Source organism: Pongo abelii, chromosome 17 (genome assembly GCF_028885655.2).
Source record: "Pongo abelii isolate AG06213 chromosome 17, NHGRI_mPonAbe1-v2.0_pri, whole genome shotgun sequence".
In the NCBI taxonomy this organism is placed as follows: domain Eukaryota; kingdom Metazoa; phylum Chordata; class Mammalia; order Primates; family Hominidae; genus Pongo; species Pongo abelii.
The window spans coordinates 83762386-83783436 of NC_072002.2; the positions used below are offsets into that span (position 1 = coordinate 83762386).

Consider the following 21051-nt stretch of genomic DNA (forward strand, 5'->3'; position numbering starts at 1 on the left):
ATCCATTTTTGTTGCTACATCTGATATTCTGATCCTTGCTTCTTTGCAGGTGATCTCTGACTCACTATAAGCTTTGTAAATTTCTCTATGCCTTGCATGTTCTAAAATTTCTCTCTAGCATTTCCAGGCATAATTTTTCTTTGTATATCCTGTTTGGCCTGAAGGCAAATCTGGCAATGAAAACCCAAATGCTCACACACCCGTGACTCTGCTGAACTGCTTGCACTTCTTACCAGGCGTCCTCATCACACTGCTTTGCCCATATCCAGGACTCTTTAACCAGAGGTGCATTTTTTGATAAGTGATATGTGAGATCCAGTATAAACTAACCAATTAAAAACACCTCATGTTGTAAGATCTGTGTGCTCTGTTGTTCTAACTGAATGTTTTTATCTACAAAGCATGTCTTTTGGCAATTTTTCTTCTAACGGGGTTAATTCCATCCTTGGAACCTGGCATTAGAGGGACATCATGTGGTAGTATAAGGTTATGCAGGCAGGCTTGTCGGCAGCATTCTTTGTGAATCACTTTTCTCTTGAGAGATCGACTCTTCATTCAGAGGATGCACTTTTGCTAACAATTATCATACGCCAAATATCATATCCTTTATACCAAAACAATACTTTGTCACTGTATAATGGATTAAATTATTTAGGTGGAGAGGAATTTTCAGGATTTTTAAAAAAGTTTTTGAAATAAATATAGGGAATAACAATTCTAAAGGTTATTTTAGGATACACACTAATCAAGAATATAAAACTACCCAGTGGATGTCACTTTTCAGAATGCCTTAAAGTCATTAACATTTGAATCCTAACCAAATTTTAAAAGAAGTGTGAATGTTGCTTGCTCGTCAAAAGCAGTGATGATCATCTTAAATATAAAGTCCAGGAATGGCATCTGTGAAACACAAACATCTTTCTCCAACTTGATGGAGACTTAATGCTGAGTATGAGCTAACATAAGAGCTTTATTATTTAAATTGTGTTTTTTAATAGTATTCTGATCAAAACCATTATTAATGTTGTTGCCTGGCACCGCGCACATCTTCATATCATTGTGTTCTAATATCATGAGATAAGCATATGGTTCTTATATAATTTTTTAATGTAATAGTGTTAGTTATGTTTGTGCTGTGTTTTCTTTACATGTTTTTATTTTGAAGATTTACATCAGATCCAGTTGTTTATAGGCCCTTTTACATGGAGGCAGCAAGAGGAATGAGGAAGAAGCAAACACGGAAACCTGTGATAAACCTATCAGATCTCATGAGACTTATTCCCTATCACGAGAATAGCATGGGAAAGACCGACCCACATGATTCTATTACCTCCCCATGGGTCCCTCCCACAACAAGTGGGAATTCTGAGAGATACACTTCAATTTGAGATTTGGGTGGGGACACAGCCAAACCATATCAATATCTTATGTTCTTTTTTATACTAAATCTTTGAAATCTAGTGTGCAAACAACGTATCTCACTTCAGGTGCTCGACAGGCATGTGTGGCGAGTGACGACGGTATCCAGTGGCACACATCTCAACTGCACAAGAGTTGGTTACGTCTTGAGCCAAAGGGGTCAATGTTTGTACCCCCAATTCAGTTATTGGCTCTACTCTGCCCTCAGAGGGTTGGGAGGAGTAGTCTCAAAGGCAGAGTGGTTCCTGTTTGTCTGAGAGCAATTTTTCTTGAGAAGGTGTTCTCTTTGAGTTTTACCAGCAAGGAGTGGGCATGGGGGCAACATGTCTGGGCACCGGAAAACAAAGCATTCTCGACAGTCCCTAGGGGCGCTCATGTACACTTGCTTCTCACATTAAGTTCCTTCAGTGCACACAGGGCTTCTCCAGGATTGCATTTCTTTTCTGAGAAAACTTTGAGGAAGGCTAGTGGGACCAATGATAGCTCCCACTGCAGGCTTGGTCCCAACACTCTCTCGTACCCAAGATCTCCTTTCTCCACCAGTGTTATAGATTCTCCTCCCCATTGACTGGCACTTGTGGTGGTGGTGGTGGCAGCGGTGTGTGTATGTGTGTGTGTCTGTGTGTGTATGTGAAGAGAGGGTTGTGTGTGTGTATGTGAAGGGAGGGTTTTCTCAAACTCTCATTGCTGCAGGATCTGACTCCCTGTTTATTTTGCCCTTATTAACGGCTATGATTGTCAGTAGAGTTAAATCCAGCAATGCTAGTAACAAAAGACATCCTGGTAGATCACCAGAGTGCAAAATATCTTCTGCTCTGTCTCAATTGTGTAGCAGCAGCCCTGTTTCTTCATGATTACAGTTAATTGCTCCTGCTAATACAGCAACTTCTTTCTTAGCTAGTTACTTCACTAGCACAAAGAACATAAACTGAGCAGTAATAACCTTAAGTTTAGTGCAATCCACCTTGTTCCTCTTGGTGGAAGTGATTTCTTCTGGGAATCAGGAATGCTGCACCCACAGAGACTATATTTGTGCACATTGGAAGTACAAATCCCTTGAATGTGGATGTCAGTGAATGGCTACTTCCCCCTTTCTCTACCTAGACACATGTATTTTACATTTTGAGGGCCATATAATGACCATTCATATAATGTGTGTATTGCATAACAAAAGATAGTACCCCATCCCCTTGCAGGGTGTCATGTTGAAGCTCATGTCTCCCTGCATCTACAAAGCCTGCTTTATCACAGGCCATGGCTCTTGCATGCTGTGGGAGGAGGTAGGACCGGGGTGGGGTATGCCTTTGTCATATGTCCACTGCTTCACCTCCATTGCTATAAAGTGGGTATCTGAGAATGAGTTGATCGTATGCAGGATCCTATGTGAGCAGAGTAGACATTCTTTGCTACAGAAATATGTAGCAAAGAATAAGAATAAGGTGTCTTATCTAAAGATATCTCTTTGGATAAGAGTGCTTGCTGAGATATTACAGACAGGAAAGGCAGACTTTTACCTGGAATACGGGTTTATCCCATCCAAGATTACATATTAGTTGGAAGAATGGAAGGGATCTGATAGAATCATTTCCAAATAACGTCCAATATAGACCTTCTGAAAGATGCTCTCAGCATTGGTTCCTGATGGTGGCATGACAGAGCTTCAGCAGCTGCTGTAGCTAATTCACCCTTGACCTAAGGAATCTCTTGCCATTGGGCCCATGCATCTCTGCCACCATGGCTGCTTCATCTGAGCCCATTGCATAAGCACCGGGATGACTGAGAATGGAGTTAGACTAACGTTTATTTTTTAATTTATCTTGTCTTCTTGCTTGATGAGTGTCTCTTTGGCAGTAGCTGCTTCTGTGGGCAGTAACCTGATTTAGAAGGATCTCCACACTTTGTTCCCACTCCATGCCTCCCATGCATCTCGTCTGCATGCCTCTCCGCAGACCCCTCTGAATCCAATCTACCAGGCCTGCTCTTCCTAGGCCTCTGACTGCACATTCAGCACTCCCCATGATATACCCTTATTTTAGCCATATCTGTTTTCACACAAAGTGGATGGCCAGGCACATTGCCTGAACCTCTGGCCATTGGATTGTAGATAAGCAGCCATTCTTTTTTTTTTTTTTAGACCAGGTCTTGCTGTCACCCAGGCTGGAGTAGGGCAGTGGTGCAATTTCAGATCACTGCAAACTCCACCTCCCAGGATTAAGCAATTCTTGTGCCTCAGCCTCCCAAATAGCTGGGATTATAGGCATGTGCCACCATGCCCAGCTAATTTTTTGTATTTTTAGTAGAGACGGGTTTTCGCTATGTTGGCCAGGCTGGTCTCAAACTCCTGGTCTCAAGTAATCTGCCCAACTTGGCCTCCTAAAGCGCTGAGATTAACAGGCGTGAGCCACTGTGCCATTCAGCCAGCTACCATTAGTTCTTGATATGCACCGAAATTTCTAGCAGCCTCGCTGTTTCATGAACAAAGCTTGAGCTTTTGATTCTTTTCCTTTGCTTTTACTCACCCCACGCCCTGCTGCCATGATGCCGTAGGATGAGCTTAGGACAGATACCTGTTCACTACTGGCAGGTGATATGAGAGTCTAGGTCAGCAGTTTATGCAACTTACTTGTGACCTCTGAACCTGCTCATGCTCATGTTTGATATTGGGTTTGATTAGTCCATTGTACTATAGATTATGGCTGAGTCCACCTATAACTTGGTGTTTCTGAGAGTACACAATATAGTATTTTTGTCCATGAAGTCACTTGATGACTTCATATCTCTGATTCCACTATAACCCAGTAGTAAATCAGGGACTGTTTTACAAATGGTGTATGTAGTTATTTTTTTGCAGATGACGTGCCTTCTTCCAAACCTAGAGATCTAGCCACAGCCTCTTGCTGGGGCTTACCAGAAGCTCCTCCTGGCATCTGTCTCTATTAAGACACATCTGGAAATATGAGATGGTCCAGGTAGTAGGATTGCTGCTACACAGCCTGGAACAGCTGCAGAGCTTCCTTGTTCTGTGCTGCCTTCTGAAAAAGCAACTTGTATCCCAAGATAATTGGATTATGATATCTTTACTAGTATGACATATGTTGAATTAGGTGATATTCTAAAAATAAATAGTTAAATAGTTAGTGAAACACAGTCCTGTGTTATCTCTTAAGGAAGGATTTCTCAACCTCAGTACTATTGACATTCTGGGTCAGATAATTCTTTGTTATGGAGAAGCGTCCTGTACAGTTTAGGATGTTTAGCAGCATCTTGGCTTTCACCCACTAGATTCCAGCAGCACCTGCCCCAGTTGAGACAACCAAAAATGTCTCCAAATATTGCCCAATGTCCCTTAGGGGATAATCAACCCCAGTTAAGAACCACTTGTTATGTGATTCTCTAGAATTTCTCCTGTATTGATAAAATGAATGTTTGCTGTCATTTTAAAGATCTAGGAAAATTTTTCTCCAACATCAATCTTACTTTTGAAGAGGTTACAAAATCTTTGTTTCCTCGAGTTGTAAGTAGAATAAAATTGATTATAAAACTTAAAATCCCCATTATAGTTTCTGTATGAAACATTTGCAAGTCAAAGAAGGTTTTGCTTTGGTTTTGCGGGATTGTTACTCCTATACCATGATCAGATCATTCATGTGATCTCTAACATTGATGTGAGGTTGACGTATGATGGAATAGGGTGTTGGCAAACACTTGCTTTGAATGTGAGGAAAATCCACCAATGCAGTGGTGAGGAGGTGAGGACCTTGGCCATTGCTTGAATTGGAGGTGGGGGAGTAGATCCCATGAGTAACCCAGTGCTGCCTAGGACGGGATGGGTACGTCTGTCTACAACTGCCTCAAGCCTTTTCATCCCTCACACTAACCTAAGCCCCATTTTAGCCTGTTTCAATAATAAAGTAATATTTAAGTATATATACTATGAATATGTATATATGAGTACTTATGAAATATTTAAGTATATATAAATTACTAAAGTAACACTGAATTCTATTTGCTTTAGAAGTACCTTATTTGTCAGTTTGCTCAGCGTGGAGAAGGGAAGAAAATTGTTATTTCTTGAATTTTCCTCTCAGACTTCAATGCCTGGCGCTCATGTTGCAAATGTTGAGAAATAAAATCAAAGAGTAAATATTCTGTGGCAAGTTGGAGCAGCTCTGTTAGGGCCAGTCTAGGAGGTGCTCTTGTGGATGGTGGCAGCTTGTGTCATGCATGCACTGGACAAGTCCATATGGCTTATGGCTCTGTGACTCACAGCGCAAGTAGTGTTAACTTTGCCCAGTGATGGGAGCTTATGGCAGCTTTACTTGCAGATGTTTTGCAGTTGCTGTCAAGGCAAGTGTGTACTTAACAAATGGCTTCCATCCAATGGTGTCCAGATTGTTTGGGGCAGGGCAAATACAGGCAGGTCAGGGAGTCAAGCCAGTGTTAGCAAACATGTATGGGCTGCACCAATGGCATGCACCTTTCCCAGACAGGCATGATTGAGCGACGGACTACATTTCCTCCTCACAAGAAAACTGGATGCCTCTGTCACTAAACAGAGCTCACTCTCAGTGCAATTCTGGGATAGCTGAACCATGGGGCTGTAAGTGGGACAGAAAGGAAGAAACTGTGAATGTGCTGACGGGGATAGAGTTGTGCTACAAATAAGACTCAGGAATAGGATTGCCAATGTTGAAATATTTTCAACTTTGCAATAAGGCAAATGCCTTCCATATTTGGTTATCCTGAAGAAAGGAAAAGGTCCCTTACCCCAAATTTTGTCCAAATGTGAAGACTGGTCACACACACACACACACACACACACCAAGACAATATAGAAAGGTTTATTTCTCATATAACAAGGCTTTCTTGCGAGAACAGGGTGGCTCCTTGGTGGGTTCAAAAATGGTTTGAGAGAACGGACAAAGTTGTTGGGCCTGGGGTTTTTACTGAGGTCAGTGATGGAGAAGGAGTGAGTGTTCCCATAGGTAGTTTGAAATTCCCATTGACACCAAAGGAGGGAGCACCTCAACATGGTTATCAACTTTCCCAGGTACAGAGTAGAAGGAAAATGGAGAGGTGAGGGTTCAAACCTGTGTGTGGTCAAACATCAAAAAATGGAGGCTGACTGTGTGTTAGCTTCCTAGGGCTGCTGGAACAAGTGACTACAAACTGGTGGCTTAAAATGACAGGTTATTTGTTGCCTCACAGTTTTGGAGGCTGGAAATCTGATATCAAGATGTCTCCCGGGATGATTCCTCCCAGAGGCTCTGAGGCAGAATATGTTTCAGGCTTCTCTTTTAGCTTCTGGTGATGGCTGGCAGTTCTTAGATTTTCTTGGCTCATAGAGGCATCACTGTGATCTCTTGCCTCTGCCTCATCATGGTCTCCTTGTGTATCTGTCTTTGTGTCTCTTTTCCTCTTCCTATAAGAGCACCAGTCATATTTGATTAAAGGCCCACCCTTCTCCATTGTGACCTCAACTAAATTACGTCTTAACTCCTTCCAGACCCCATTTCCAAATAAAGTCACATTGACACATACCATGGGTTAGGATGTCAGCATATATTTTGGGGAGACACAATTCAAATCACAACTGACTATTAAATGTTACATGCCAGTCTTTGACAGAAGTGATTAATGTTTGTATATAAGGCAAACATAATGGCAGACATAACTTCTTGATGGTTAATTTATCCTTACTGTAAATTTAATTGGTCATGGACCACTGGCATAGATTGGGTGGGTGTCTGGTAGGGCTGAAAGAAATAATTTTCTCCATTTATCCTTCCTCCCTCAGTGCCATTGAGTTTCTGCTATGATTTTTGTCATTACTAACCACTGGGTAATAAGAATAAAATTTTGCTTCATTAACTTCATTAGGGGCTGCATATTGCTTTGTTTTCTAAATGTGCTGGGTATAGAGACAGCGCAGTTATCATCTTTGAACTCTTTAAAAGAGACACTGTAATTAAGGTAATTTATGGCTGATTTGTGACAGCTCTAGCTGTATTTCTGGGGATGCCTGGATGTCTGGCTTTAACTTTTGGCCAAGATAATGGTAATGGAATTTATAATGTTCTGTTTAAATTCTGACCCTTAGGGCCAGTATTTTAACTTATGACTTTCAACTGGCATAATGGGTTAGACATCCTGACCTGACTATGGGTCAGAGGTACATTAAAAATCTTGGGTCGGGCATGGTGGCTCACACCTGTAATCCCAACACTTTGGGAGGCTGAGGTGGGTGGATCACCTGAGGTCAGGATTTCAAGACCAGCCTGGCCAACATGGTGAAACACCATCTCCACTAAAAAAAAAAAAAAAAAAAAAAATTAGACAGGTGTGGTGGCACACGCCTATAGTCCCAGCTACTCAGGAGAATCACTTGAACCCGGGTGGTGGAGCCTGCAGTGAGCCGAGATCGTGCCACTGCACTCCAGACTGGGTGAGACGAGCGATACTCCATCGCAAAAACCAACCAACCAACCAACCAACCAACCAAACCACAAAAAACTCTCTTGCATCTCTGTCTTGAGCTCTCTGAAGCTTAGATTCATTGCATGGTTCAATTCACAAAGCACATTAGTGTATGAATAAAGACCCTGAGGAGTTAGCACTGGGATATCTCAAATGCTCAATGCTTGCCTCCACTCCAGTCTCTTTCTCTAAATGGACCTGTCACTTGCCTTTAAACTAAAGCCTCGCAGGAGAATGCTCAGTGGAGTCTTGTCCTTTTAGATACATGAACTCCTGAAATCTTTGGAGAGGTTGAGGGAAGGCTTGGGAGTAAATTAACACAAAGTCTGTGGTCTCAAGACACTTCAGTCATTTCAATGAGTGATTGCCTAGCTTGCAGCTGATGAAAGAACTTCAAATCTGTCTGATTATTTAGAAGAAAGAACTTCAAATTTGTCCAGTTATTATTATTATTTTGTTGCTGTTATCATTGTTTCTGTTTTTTAGTTGAGTGTGAGCAGAAAAAGAAACTGGGGATAAATTAATTTTTTTTGTCCTACACGGTCAAGTCATTTTTATTTTGGATTTAAATTCTTTTGGATTTTGAAGTCTTTGGACTTGAACACTTTTAGAATTTGCATTTAATTTCTTTCTGAAAATATTGTTAATGAGACTATATCCAACATACGGGACATTTTCTATATTGTTGGAATTTTATTATCAGAACATCTTTAGGCAATTTATTATTTTAATATCTTATTGTAATTCAGTTTCACTGAGGATCTTCTGATATGCTCTGTTGAAATTCTTAACTGGACACAGTTTGGTTAGGAAATGAGATAGAGAAATAATTTTTGGCTTTGGTGGCAGACTTGTCTTGGAACTAATTAATTTGTTGTTCTGACTATTTTTAGATCCATATGGGACAAAATCAATACTAACAACTATTGAACTGTGGAGGTCTTAAAATTTTCTGAAAATTTTTTGGTACTCCTTTTATAAGAGTTGGGGGCTTATGTCTTTTTATCTTGAATCTGGGCCCTTTCAGTGACTAGCTTGTAAACAATATAACACAGAGAAAGTGAAGTTCCTAACTTCCAGGGCTAGGTAGAAAAAGCCATACTGCATCCTCCTGATTCTCTTGGCACATTTGTTTTGGAGTCATGAGTTGCTACATAGGAAGTCCAACCACCTGGTGTAGTAACCTGTAGGTGCTCAGGTTGACAGAATCAGTTGAGGTCTCATACCACGGATTCAACCACGTAGGACCAATCACTAGCCGTGTGCATGAAGACGCCTCTCAGTGATTCCCCATCTGTGTGGTTACCCCCAGCTGTTAAATTGCTCCAGCCAAGACCCCAGAGATGGTGGAGCATGTGTAAGATATTCACACTGCTTTGTTATGTGAGCATTGAAAAGTTATTGTACATCACTATGTTTTGAGTACTTAGTTACGCAGCAGTTGTAACCAGAGAATGCTCTCCGAAGTCTATCCAAAAGGGTAGTAGTTAGCATTGGGGATGCAATCCAGCCAAGACTGAAGTTGGACATCCTGACTGTTATTGAGTTTCCTTCCTCTAGGAAAATAGCCACAGTCCTGATGGGACCATGGCATTAACCCAGAGAGCTAGGAGAATGCAAAGCTGAGCACCATCAGGGCAGACCTATTCTTCTTCACTTCTGGAGTCAGTAGGAGAGACTCTTATTACCTTCCCAGTCACTCCCCACAGAAGTAGGAGATGAGGCAGTGGAAGTGATGGACTTGTTGTAATTTGAGAAGAAGTGGGGTGTGCTTGGTTCAGCTCACATATTTCTGTTTTCCTCACTGGGGGCCAGCCTGACCACAGAGAACATACGGCCCTGTTTCAGCTGCCCATGTTATACATGTAGGGGGCCTGGCTCACATAGGGCAAGCATGTGGGGTTGCAGTGTCTTCTGTGACTAGGACTAAGTCTGTAAGTCAACTAGGAAGCTTATCCTCTCCTGCTTCCCACACTGTATAGTACCTCCTACAACTCAGTCTTTGAAAACAAAACATTCGTCCTTCAATGCCCTCATTTCGTTTAAAAAATTCATTTTTTAATGAAGATATAATTGTACATATTTATGAGATACATAGTGATGTTTTGATACATATAATGTATAGTGATCAGATTAGAGTAATGAGCATATCTATCACCTCAAATATGTGGTGCTTCTTGTGTTGGGAATATTAAGAATCCTCTCTTCTAGCTATTTTGAAATATACTAGAAATTCTCATTAACTATAATCACCCTACTGTCCTGTCAAACATAAGAACTTATTTCTTCTAATTGTATTTTTGTACCTATTAACCTACCTCCCTTCATGCCTCCCGCCCTTTTCCAGACTCTCGTAACCACGATTTTCCTTTCTACTTCTATGAGATAAACCTTTTAAGCTTTCACATATGAGTGAGAACGTGTGCTATTTATCTTTCTGTTCCTGGCTTATTTCATTAACATAATGTCCTTCACGCTCATTCATGTTTTCCAATGGCCTCATTTCTAATCTCATTTTTATTACATTCAGAACTCAGGTGGGGATGGGGGGTATCATTTATTGGGCTTCCTTAAGATGCCAAGACAATTCTCCTGTATTTATCTCATACACTCAGTCATACTATTTACATGGTCATATGATTCATCCAACCACAGACGGAGTAGATCTTTATTGTTATTACTAATTTATAGCAAATTTTAAAAACATACGCAACGCATGACATCTTGTCCTAATCCTTAGAAACAGACTCCAGATTTATGCTTAGAAACCAACCTTTCAATATATTACTGCCACATTAAGAGCTTCTTTCAAAAGAGCGAAACCTTGCATAATTTCTGGGCACTTAGAGTTGCTTTTACTTTATTTCTGAATGCTATCCATCACGTGACAAGGTGATAAAACATTTGTAGATTATTAAAGAAAACAGTTCAAGTGTTTTCAGCTGGGAATCTTTTTCAACTATGATAAATTTCAAAGGGCTGCCAGAAGATTTATTAACTTTTTCTCAGAAATAAATCTTAAACAGGTTGCTACCCAGTGTGATATGCTTTTTTCATAATCCAAACCATACTGAGATTGCACAAAAAATGACAAAGTCCCTAGTTATAGAATTCCTGAACAGTGAAATTATGGCTTCACAGGTAATAACAGCCCAATATCTTTCATTTCAAGAAAAACACAATTTTCTAACTTTTACCTCTACAGGCAAAAAATTTACTTCTAAAATTCTTTTGAGTCTTATACCTTAGTGTTTAAATTTTATCCCTAAATTAGTAATTTTTCTTTCTTTTTGTCCACACAGATTCCATGTCATTACTGGGTTATCATCTTTTTTTTAAATTGAGTTTTATTAAAATATAATTAATATATAAAAACTGTACATATTTAATATATACAGTTTTATAATTTTGGACATACAGATATTCCCATAAAAATCATTACCACGATCAAGGTAATAAACACATCTATCACCTTATATACCCCCTTTTTATGGTGAGAACATGTAGCATAAGATCTATATTTATTTATTTTTTAATTGACACATCATAACTATAAACATTTATGGGGTACTGAGTGATATTTTGATACATGGATACAATGTGTAATGAGCAATTCAGCATAATGAGAGCATCCATCATCTCAACCATTTGTCATTTCTTGGTGTTGGAAATATTCAAAATTCTCTCCTCTGGCTGTTTGAAGATATACAGGAAGTTATTAGCTATAGTCATCCTACAGTGTTGTAGAACACTAGAACTCATTCCTTCTATCTAGTTGTAATTCTGTATCCATTAACCATTCTTTTCCTGTTCTCTTTCTCTGTTCCCCTTCTCATCCTGTGATAATCAGTATTCTATTCTCTACTTCTATGAGATATTTTTTTTCTCTCCCACGTATGAGGGAGAACACAGAGTATTTGTCTTTCTGTGCCTGGCTTATTTTGCTTAACATAATGTTCTGCAGGATCATATCCTGGAAACAAACTTTTAAAGTGCATAATATAGTATTGTTAGCCATAGGCATGGTGTTCTACAGGTTTCTAAAACTTATTCATCTTGCCTAACCTAAACTTTATACCCATTCAGCAACAATTTTCTATCTTCCTCTCCCCATCTAGCCCCTAGCAACTGCCATTCTATTCTCTATTTCTATGAGTTTGACTATTATAGACACTTTATGTATGCGGAATCATGCAGTATTTCACCTTCTATGACTGGTTTATTGTACTTAGCATAATATACTCCAGGTTCATCCAAGTTGTCACATATGGCAGGACCTTCTTCTTTTCAAAGCTGAATACAGTGATACATCATTGTGTGTATATATCACATTTTTTCTGTTCATCTTGCAATGGACATTAGGTTGTTGGGTGTTGGCCATTGTTAATAATGTTGCAATGAACATGGGAGTTCAGATGTCTCTTTGAGATCTTCATTTTAATGCTTTTAGTTATATACCCAGCAATGAGATTGCTGAATTGTATAGTAGCTCTATTTTTAATTTTTTGAGAAACCTCTATTCTGTTTTCCCTAGTCATTTCACCATTTTAAATTTCCACAAACACTGTTACAAGGGTTCCAATATCTCTATATGCTCACAAATGCTTGTTATCTTTTCTGCTTTTGGTAATAGCCTGACAAATGTGAGATGATATCTCATTGTGGTTTTGATTTTTGTTTCCCTGATAATTAGTGATGCTGAGCACCTTTTCATATACTTGATGGCCATTTATATGTCTTCTTTGGAGAAACATCTATTTAAGTAATTTGTCCATTATTAAACTGGTGTGTTGTGTGTGTGTGTGTGTGTGTTTGCTATTGAATAAGGGAATTGTAGAATTCCCTTATATAATTTGGATATTAACCTCTTGTCTGACTGCCTGAACTAGAGTTCCAGATACAATTGAGGATTTTCTCATTGTATGCATCCTGATGACATTAGACCTGAATATAAAATCTACAGCATGAGCAAACAGGCTGAGTGCTAGGCATCCATTTTCCTAACTGGTAGTTTTGTAGTCAGCATGGTGGCAGAAATTTCCTAATTTGACAGCTTCAAACAGCTCTTTTCCCAATGGAGTAATTTTCAATTCTTTCATCAGCAGTAGGGATAGCAACCTCCTCTATCAGCAACTTCTGGCAGCAATGACAGCACATTACCCAAATGCTTTGTAGGTAATATGTTCTGGAGTCATTCCTGGAAACATAGCCTAAAGCCGAGTGCTTTAGCCCTTCCTGTTTTACAAGCTATTTAATATGTAGTAAGACATCCCTTTTTCAACCTAGCTAAAGCGGAGTCTGTTTTCTGCAATGGAACTCTAACGTGTAAATTATTTATGTAGTAAAAGTATAACAAAATGCGTAGGATGATAAACTCTAAATAACTCAGAATAGTGGATTTGACTGGCAATGTGTGGCAGAGAAAAGCATAGGAGGGAAATGGAGTAAGAATGGGAAATGCATGGTTTTAGGTCTAACATTTAAGTCTTTAATCCATCTTGAATTAATTTTTATGTAAGGTGTAAGGAAGGGATCCAGTTTCAGCTTTCTGCATATGGCTAGCCAGTTTTCCCAGCACCATTTATTAAATAGGGAATCCTTTCCCCATCTCTTGTTTTTGTCAGGTTTGTCAAAGATCACATGGTTGTAGATGTGTGGTATTATTTCTGAGGGCTCTGTTCTGTTCCATTGATCTATATCTCTGTTTTGGTACCAGTACCATGCTGTTTTGGTTACTGTAGCCTTGTAGTATAGTTTGAAGTCAGGTAGCGTGATGCCTCCAGCTTTGTTCTTTTGGCTTAGGATTGTCTTGGCAATGTGGGCTCTTTTTTGGTTCCATATGAACTTTAAAGTCGTTTTTTTCCAATTCTGTGAAGAAAGTCATTGGTAGCTTGATGGGGATGGCATTGAATCTATAAATTACGTTGGGCACTATGGCCATTTTCACGATATTGATTCTTCCTACCCATGAGCATGGAATGTTCTTGCATTTGTTTGTATCCTCTTTTATTTCCTTGAGCAGTGGTTTGTAGTTCTCCTTGAAGAGGTCCTTCACATCTCTTGTAAGTTGGATTCTTAGGTATTTTATTCTCTTTGAAGCAATTGTGAATGGGAGTTCACTCATGATTTGGCTCTCTGTCTGTTATTGGTGTATAAGAATGCTGGTGATTTTTGCACACTGATTTTGTATCCTGAGACTTTGCCGAAGTTGCTTACCAGCTTAAGGGGGTTTTGGGCTGAGACAATGGGGTTTTCTAAATATACAATCATGTGATCTGCAAACAGGGACAATTTGACTTCTTCTTTTCCTAATTGAATACCCTTTGTTTTTTTCTCCTGCCTGATTGCCCTGGTCAGAACTTCCTAGACCTAAAACCATAAAAACCCTAGAATAAAACCTAGGAAATATCATTCAGGACATAGGCATGGGCAAGGACTTCATGTCTAAAACACCAAAAGCAATGGCAACAGAAGCCAAAATTGACAAGTGGGATCTAATTAAACTAAAGAGCTTCTGCACAGCAAAAGAAACTACCATCAGAGTGAACAGGCAACCTACAGAATGGAAAAAAAATTTTGCAATCTACTCACCTGACAAAGGGCTAATATCCAGAATCTACAAAGAACTCAAACAAATTTACAAGAAAAAAACAAACATCTCCATCAAGAAGTGGGCAAAGGATATGAACAGACACTTCTCAAAAGAAGACATTTATGCAGCCAGCAGACACATGAAAAAATGTTCGTCATCACTGGCCATCAGAGAAATGCAAATCAAAACCACAATGAGATACCATCTCACACCAGTTAGCATGGCACTCATTAAAAAGTCAGGAAACAACAGGTGCTGGAGAGGATGTGGAGAAATAGGAACACTTTTACACTGTTGGTGGGACTATAAACTAGTTCAACCATTGTGGAAGACAGTGTGGCGATTCCTCAAAGATCTAGAACTAGAAATACGATTTGACCCAGCCATCCCATTACTGGGTATATACCCAAAGGATTATAAATCATGCTGCTATAAAGACACATGCACATGCACACGTATGTTTATTGTGGCACTATTCACAATAGCAAAGACTTGGAACCAACCCAAATGTCCATCAATGATAGACTGGATTAAGAAAATGTGGCACATATACATCATGGAATACCATGCAGCTGTAAAAAAGGATGAGTTCATCTCAGTTGTAGGGACATGGATGAAGCTGGAAACCATCATTCTCAGCAAACTATCGCAAGGACAAAAAACCAAACACTGCATGTTCTCACTCATAGGTGGGAATTGAACAATGAGAACACTTGGACACAGGAAGGGGAACATCACACACCAGGGCCTGTCTTGGGGTGGGGGGAAGGGGGAGGGATAGCATTAGAAGATATACCTAATGTAAATGATGAGTTAATGGGTGCAGCACACCAACATGGCACAGGTATACATATGTAACAAACCTGCACATTGTGCACATGTACCCTAGAACTTAAAATATAATAATAATAATAAAAAAACAAAGAAACAAAAAAAACTCAATACTTCAGTAGTCACATGGTGCAGCTAAAGGGCAAATAATGACCTAGAAATTAGGTCACAATAAATTATCTATCATGCTGCACAGAGAGATAAAACAATAGAAAATAAAAAAGAGAAAGTGAGGTATACAGAAGATAGAAGATGTTCTCATACAGTCACTTCTCATTATTGGCAAGATTTATGTTCTATAAAGCCACTGTGAATACTGGATTAGTTAATACTGAACCATTGTTCCTGGGAGAAATAAAAAGTTCCTGTGAGCATCTGTTCACATTTTTTCATTAATTAATCAATACGTAATTTTGTTTTATGCGTGTTTTTGTTTAAAGGCACCTCACTTAATACATTCATGGCCAGCAGCACCATAAGTCATGCCTGAATGAAGCTTATTTAACACACGGATATTCACAGCCTTCTTGCACCAAGAAACACTAGACAGCACTTCAGCACTATGCTTGGGGGCCACTGTAAACAGAGAACTCACCAAGAAAAAGCACAAAAATGCAAAAAACAAAACCAGAGCCCTGAATAGATAGCAAAAAGGGCATTTGTTTACAGTATGAGAGCTGAAGCAAGAAGGGAGAGCATCACCTTGTTTGACCTCAGCTAGAAACTTGTACATGAGGTGACCCAAATTTTTTGCCACTCTGAGCATGTCCATCAATGACCATGAAAATAAGATTAATTTGGAGATTATAAATACATTTTAGCAAGTAGGTGAATCTGGAAATATGCAATCCGCAAATAATGAGGATTGATTATGTTTAGAGTTCCAGAGAGAAAAAGAGGAAAGAAAGATAGGAAAAAGGCAACATTCAGGAAGATAATGACAGAATTTCTTAGAACCTGTGAAGGACATCCATTGACACATTAAAGAAACTCAAAGCAGAATAAGTGAAAAGAAACCCATTTCTTGATGCATAACAGTGAAAGTACAGAAAGACAAAAGATAAAATCTTAAAAGCAGCCAGAAAAAAAGACAGAAAACATCAAGGTCGGGCACGGTAACTCACGCCTATAATCCCAGCACTTTGGGAGTCCAAGGCGGGCAGGTCACGAGGTCAGGAGTTTGAGACCAGCCTGACCAACATGATGAAACCCCATCTCTACTAAAAATACAAAAATTAGCCAAGTGTGGTGGTGCACGCCTGTAATCCCAGCTACTCAAGAGGCTGAGGCAGGAGAATCAGTTGAAGCCGGGAAGCAGAGGTTGCAGTGAGCCAAGATCGCGCCACTGAACTCCAGCCTGGGTGACAGAGCAAGACTCTGTCTCAAAAAAATAAAAATAAAAAAGCAACATCAAGTAACAGTGATAAGACTGACATCTAACTTCTCATCAGCAACAATGGAAACCAGGAGAAAGTTAAATCTTAGAGGAAAAGAAAGTAACTGCCAAAAGTTTTCAAAACCCAGTGAAGTCCAGGGAAAGGGGAGGGGAAAAGGGGAAAAAATAGTAAATAAAGGAAAAAAAAACAGTGAAAATGTCTGAAAAAAAAAAAAAAAGCACAACTAACACAGGAAATATGGGTGATCATTTTGCTTGTGTTTCATTCCTTGTTCACACCCCCTGCCTTCGTCCAATAGGTAAACTCCTTCTAAATTTTTACTTAAGTTTAAATATTTTTAAACCTTATATAATTAATTTCATACTAATTTTCACTTAATGTTATGTTTATGAGATTTATTCAATGTGATTGTTTTCAGTGCCAACAGTATTCCAAATTATGTGTATGTTACAATTTTTCATCCCTTTGCGTTGTTTTGAATTTTGTATGATTACAAGAGATACTGCTGTAAACAATCTTATCTTTAGAGGTCTGTAGTTTTATCTTAATATGTCTTGGTGTATATTTCTTATTATTCAACCTTCTTGATATATATTCTGGTTCCTACATCAGTGAATTCAAGTCTTTCATCAATTATAGAAAAATCTCAGCCATTACTTTTTTGAAAATTGCCTCTCCTCCATTTGAAACCCTAATGAGACAATTTAAACCAGTGTGTTATTTTTTCATGACTTAACTTCTCTTTTATATTTTCCCTCTGCTTGTTCTGTAATATGGGTAACTTATTCAACTCTGATTTCTAAAATAATATTGTCTAATATGTTTATCTTATATATTGAGTTAAAAAAATTTGTAAAGTACAACGATTTCATTTTTTTTAAAAGAATGGGGAATGCAAATAATTTCATGGCATTGTTTTTCAATTTTTATTTCTTAAGTGATTAGTGAGTGCCTGCATATTTACTATGTCAATTCTTACACTTTTTGTGCATGAGAAATATTTTCTTTAATCTCACCAGGTATTCTTTGGAATTTTGTGGATGCGTTCTCTCAGCTGAAAGAGAGTCTGGATCTTCATTTTCTTCTGATGATCTCTTATGAAAACTTAGATATCTTCAGTCTTGGGGATATGAGTGATATAAATTAGTTAATAAGCTTATTACAGATGGTCTCAACCACTTCCACTCATATGAACACACACCTCACATACCACACATGTTACCACACATGCAAAGATAAGAAACATAGTATTCTCTCTCCTTTCCTCTTTCTCCTCTCTCTCTCTCTTTTTGAGACAGTCTTGCTCTGTCACCCAGGCTGGAGTGCAGTGGTATGATCATGGCTCACGGCAGCCTCGAACTCCTAGGCTCATGCGATCCTCCCACTTCTACCTCCAGAATAACGAGGACCAGAGGGTACGCCACTGCATTTGGCTAATTATTATTTTATAAAAAAATGTAGGGATTGGATCTTGCCTTGCTGCCAAGGCTGGTTTCAAACTCCTGGGCTCGTGCAATTCTTCCATCTGGGCCTCTCAAAGCGTTGGGATCACAGACATGAGCCAACACACCCAGCCAGTAGTATCTTTTTATATGCTTTATATTAATATATACATACTAAAGTTTTATAAACATGGAGTGACTTTTTTTCAATAATAAAAATGATTCAAATATTCTATTTTCTTTTTTAAACACTCCGTATGGGTTGTGTACAGATAGGTTAAAACTCAATTCCTCTCTCTCTTCTTCAAAGCCTTTTGATTGTAATCAATCTGTCAATACTGCTATATAGCAGTTTCCTCCTTTGGAAAACAGAAAAACATATTATTACTTGTCTGTAAATTATTTATTTCACAAAATATTTGAGGAGGCTTATAACCAAAATTATGACAAAAACAATAGCAAGACTTTTGGCAAAATGAAAGGAACACAAATAATTCCCTCTCTTTGTCTTTTAAAATCCCATTTAAACATCCAATGGATAAAAAAAAAAGACAGAAAATTCTGCACATTCACTGGAAATCAGAGGTATGTATATTCCACATTTTAGAGAACTAGAGGAATTGCTGTTAAATTTAGTATGAAAGTAACTGAACTGAGCAAGCCTACATAGAAGTGGTATGAGTCTTCTGAGACAAGGATACGCAGACAGTAGTGGTGGCTGAATATTGTAGACAGTACAAAATTTGAGGGGAAGGCTGGGCATGGTGGCTCACAGCTGTAATCCTGGAGATTTGGGAGGCTGAGGTGGGCAGATTGCTTGAGACCAGGAGTTTGATGTTGCAGTGTGTTGTGATTCCACCGCTGTACTCCAGCCTGGGTGACAGAGTGAGCCCACGTCTCTATTGAAAACAAAAGAAAAGGAAAGAAAAAAAATTGAGGGGAGAGGATTGGAAGCAAAAATGGCTAGGGAGACTGTTATGGACTGAATGTGTCTCCTCAAATTCCTGTGCTGAAATCCTGACTCCCAATGTAATGGTGTTAAGAAGGTGGAGCCATTGGTACGTGATTAGATAATGACAGTGGAGCTTTCATGCATAGGATCAGTACTCTCATAAGAGAAGCTTAAGAGAGATCTCTAGCTCCTTCCACCATGTGAGCATGTAGGGAGAAGATGGAAGTCAATGGAGAGGAAACGAGCCCTTACCAGACACTGACTCTGCTAATATTTGGACTTCCCAGGCTCTAGAACTGTGAGAAATAAACTTTTGTTGTTTATAAGCCACCCAGTCTATGGTATTCTGTAATAGCAACCTGAATGGAATAAGATGGAGACCATCAGATAAAACACTTTAAAGTTTTTCTCTATTCTTTCATCTGGACTTATTGGAAAATGCAAGCAACTTGCATAGTTGGCATTTAGAAAACTATGCAGAGCCTAGAAGCAGAGAAAGCCTTAAACCTGCTCTCCTTCAAAGAGAGAAATAGGCTTATGGGAGGATGTGCTCCCCAGAAAACCTCTCCAAGTCTTTATTGTAGTCACTAAGCTCCTGGCTGTGGTTTGCTTGAGGATCTAATTCATCATTATTTAGCTCAGCCTGCTGGACCTCTGGACTTGGAGACAGGCCCCGCTGTGGCTGACGTGGGCAGGCTCAAGCACTGAAAAGTTGTAATGGAAGAGAAAACAACCATGGAATCTGTGAAAAATTCCATACTTCAAAAGAAGATAATCCCCATTTCTCTACACATGAAAGAGATTCATTTTCTGCTGTAATAATTTTATTATAAGAAATAGAATAGGAATTTTTATATTTATAAAAGCTGCAATGTAAAGTACAAATATAAAATCACAAATATTTCTATTTTGCTTAACATGGAATGAAATATGTAAAGCAAAATCTGCCACAAAATTGTTAGAAAAGTAATTGAAATGGCAGCTGTCATGTATCCATGTAATTAATCCATAACATATTTAAGACAAAAATAATATTTAAAAAATATTAATTACAAAATTGTGTTAATGATCAAATTAAAAATTTGAACTCAGTATTTGAGAATTCAATTTTCTTAGCAATAGCCATAGAAAAACTATAAGAATCAATCATGTAGAAGACCAATAAAATAATTTTATAAATTATGAATAATAGAAATAGTATATAGAGTTGCTATATTTAGCAAATAAAAATACACATGCTTGAAACATTTCACAGACTGTTCTAAATAAATATCAAACTGTAGATAAAAGAGCTATTCAATCAACACTATTAAGAAAATAAGAAAATGTGATAATTCTAAATATCAAAAAACATGAAATTTAGCCAAAGATTTAAATAGAGATAAATACAAATTTTAAATAGTCTAATTATTAAACATTTTTTTTAAATCAAGCAAAGTTTATATGGTCCATGGAAGATTTTCAATAAGTATTATTTTGAATCAATAAGTTATTTCAGGCAAAGAAATAAGAAATAATATGAGAAATCAAAAATGAAGATGAGTAAAATTACTTAAGATATTAAAATAGTTAACTTTATATCAATAAATTAATCCACAGTAAATTAATCTAATAGTATCTATAGCTTCTAAAAGAAATATAACAAAAGCCCTTAAACAATAAATAGATGGTTCGCTGAACTATTCTATCAATACAAAACAAAACACAGCAAACTGAAGTAAGAAGGGCAATATAACAGATAAGGAAGAGATTCAATAACTCTGTAAGAGAAAGTTATCTTCTGTTTATTCTACTAAATTTGCATACTTCAATAATGTTTTAAAATGCAAATTGCCAACATTGATTATATATGAAAAAATCCTCCGTAGACTGATGACCAGGTCTGCCACATATAGTAGGCAATGCTAGTCGTAAACTTCTAAAAGGCAAGAGAAGCCATGC

The 21051-nt window shown here is 38.3% G+C and overlaps 1 protein-coding gene across 11 annotated transcripts in view; it reads left to right on the forward strand.

The window, feature by feature from the left end:
- The window catches only part of CCDC102B (coiled-coil domain containing 102B), a 376391-nt gene that overhangs the window by 19700 nt on the left and 335640 nt on the right, over positions 1–21051 (forward strand). The window lies entirely within an intron of this gene.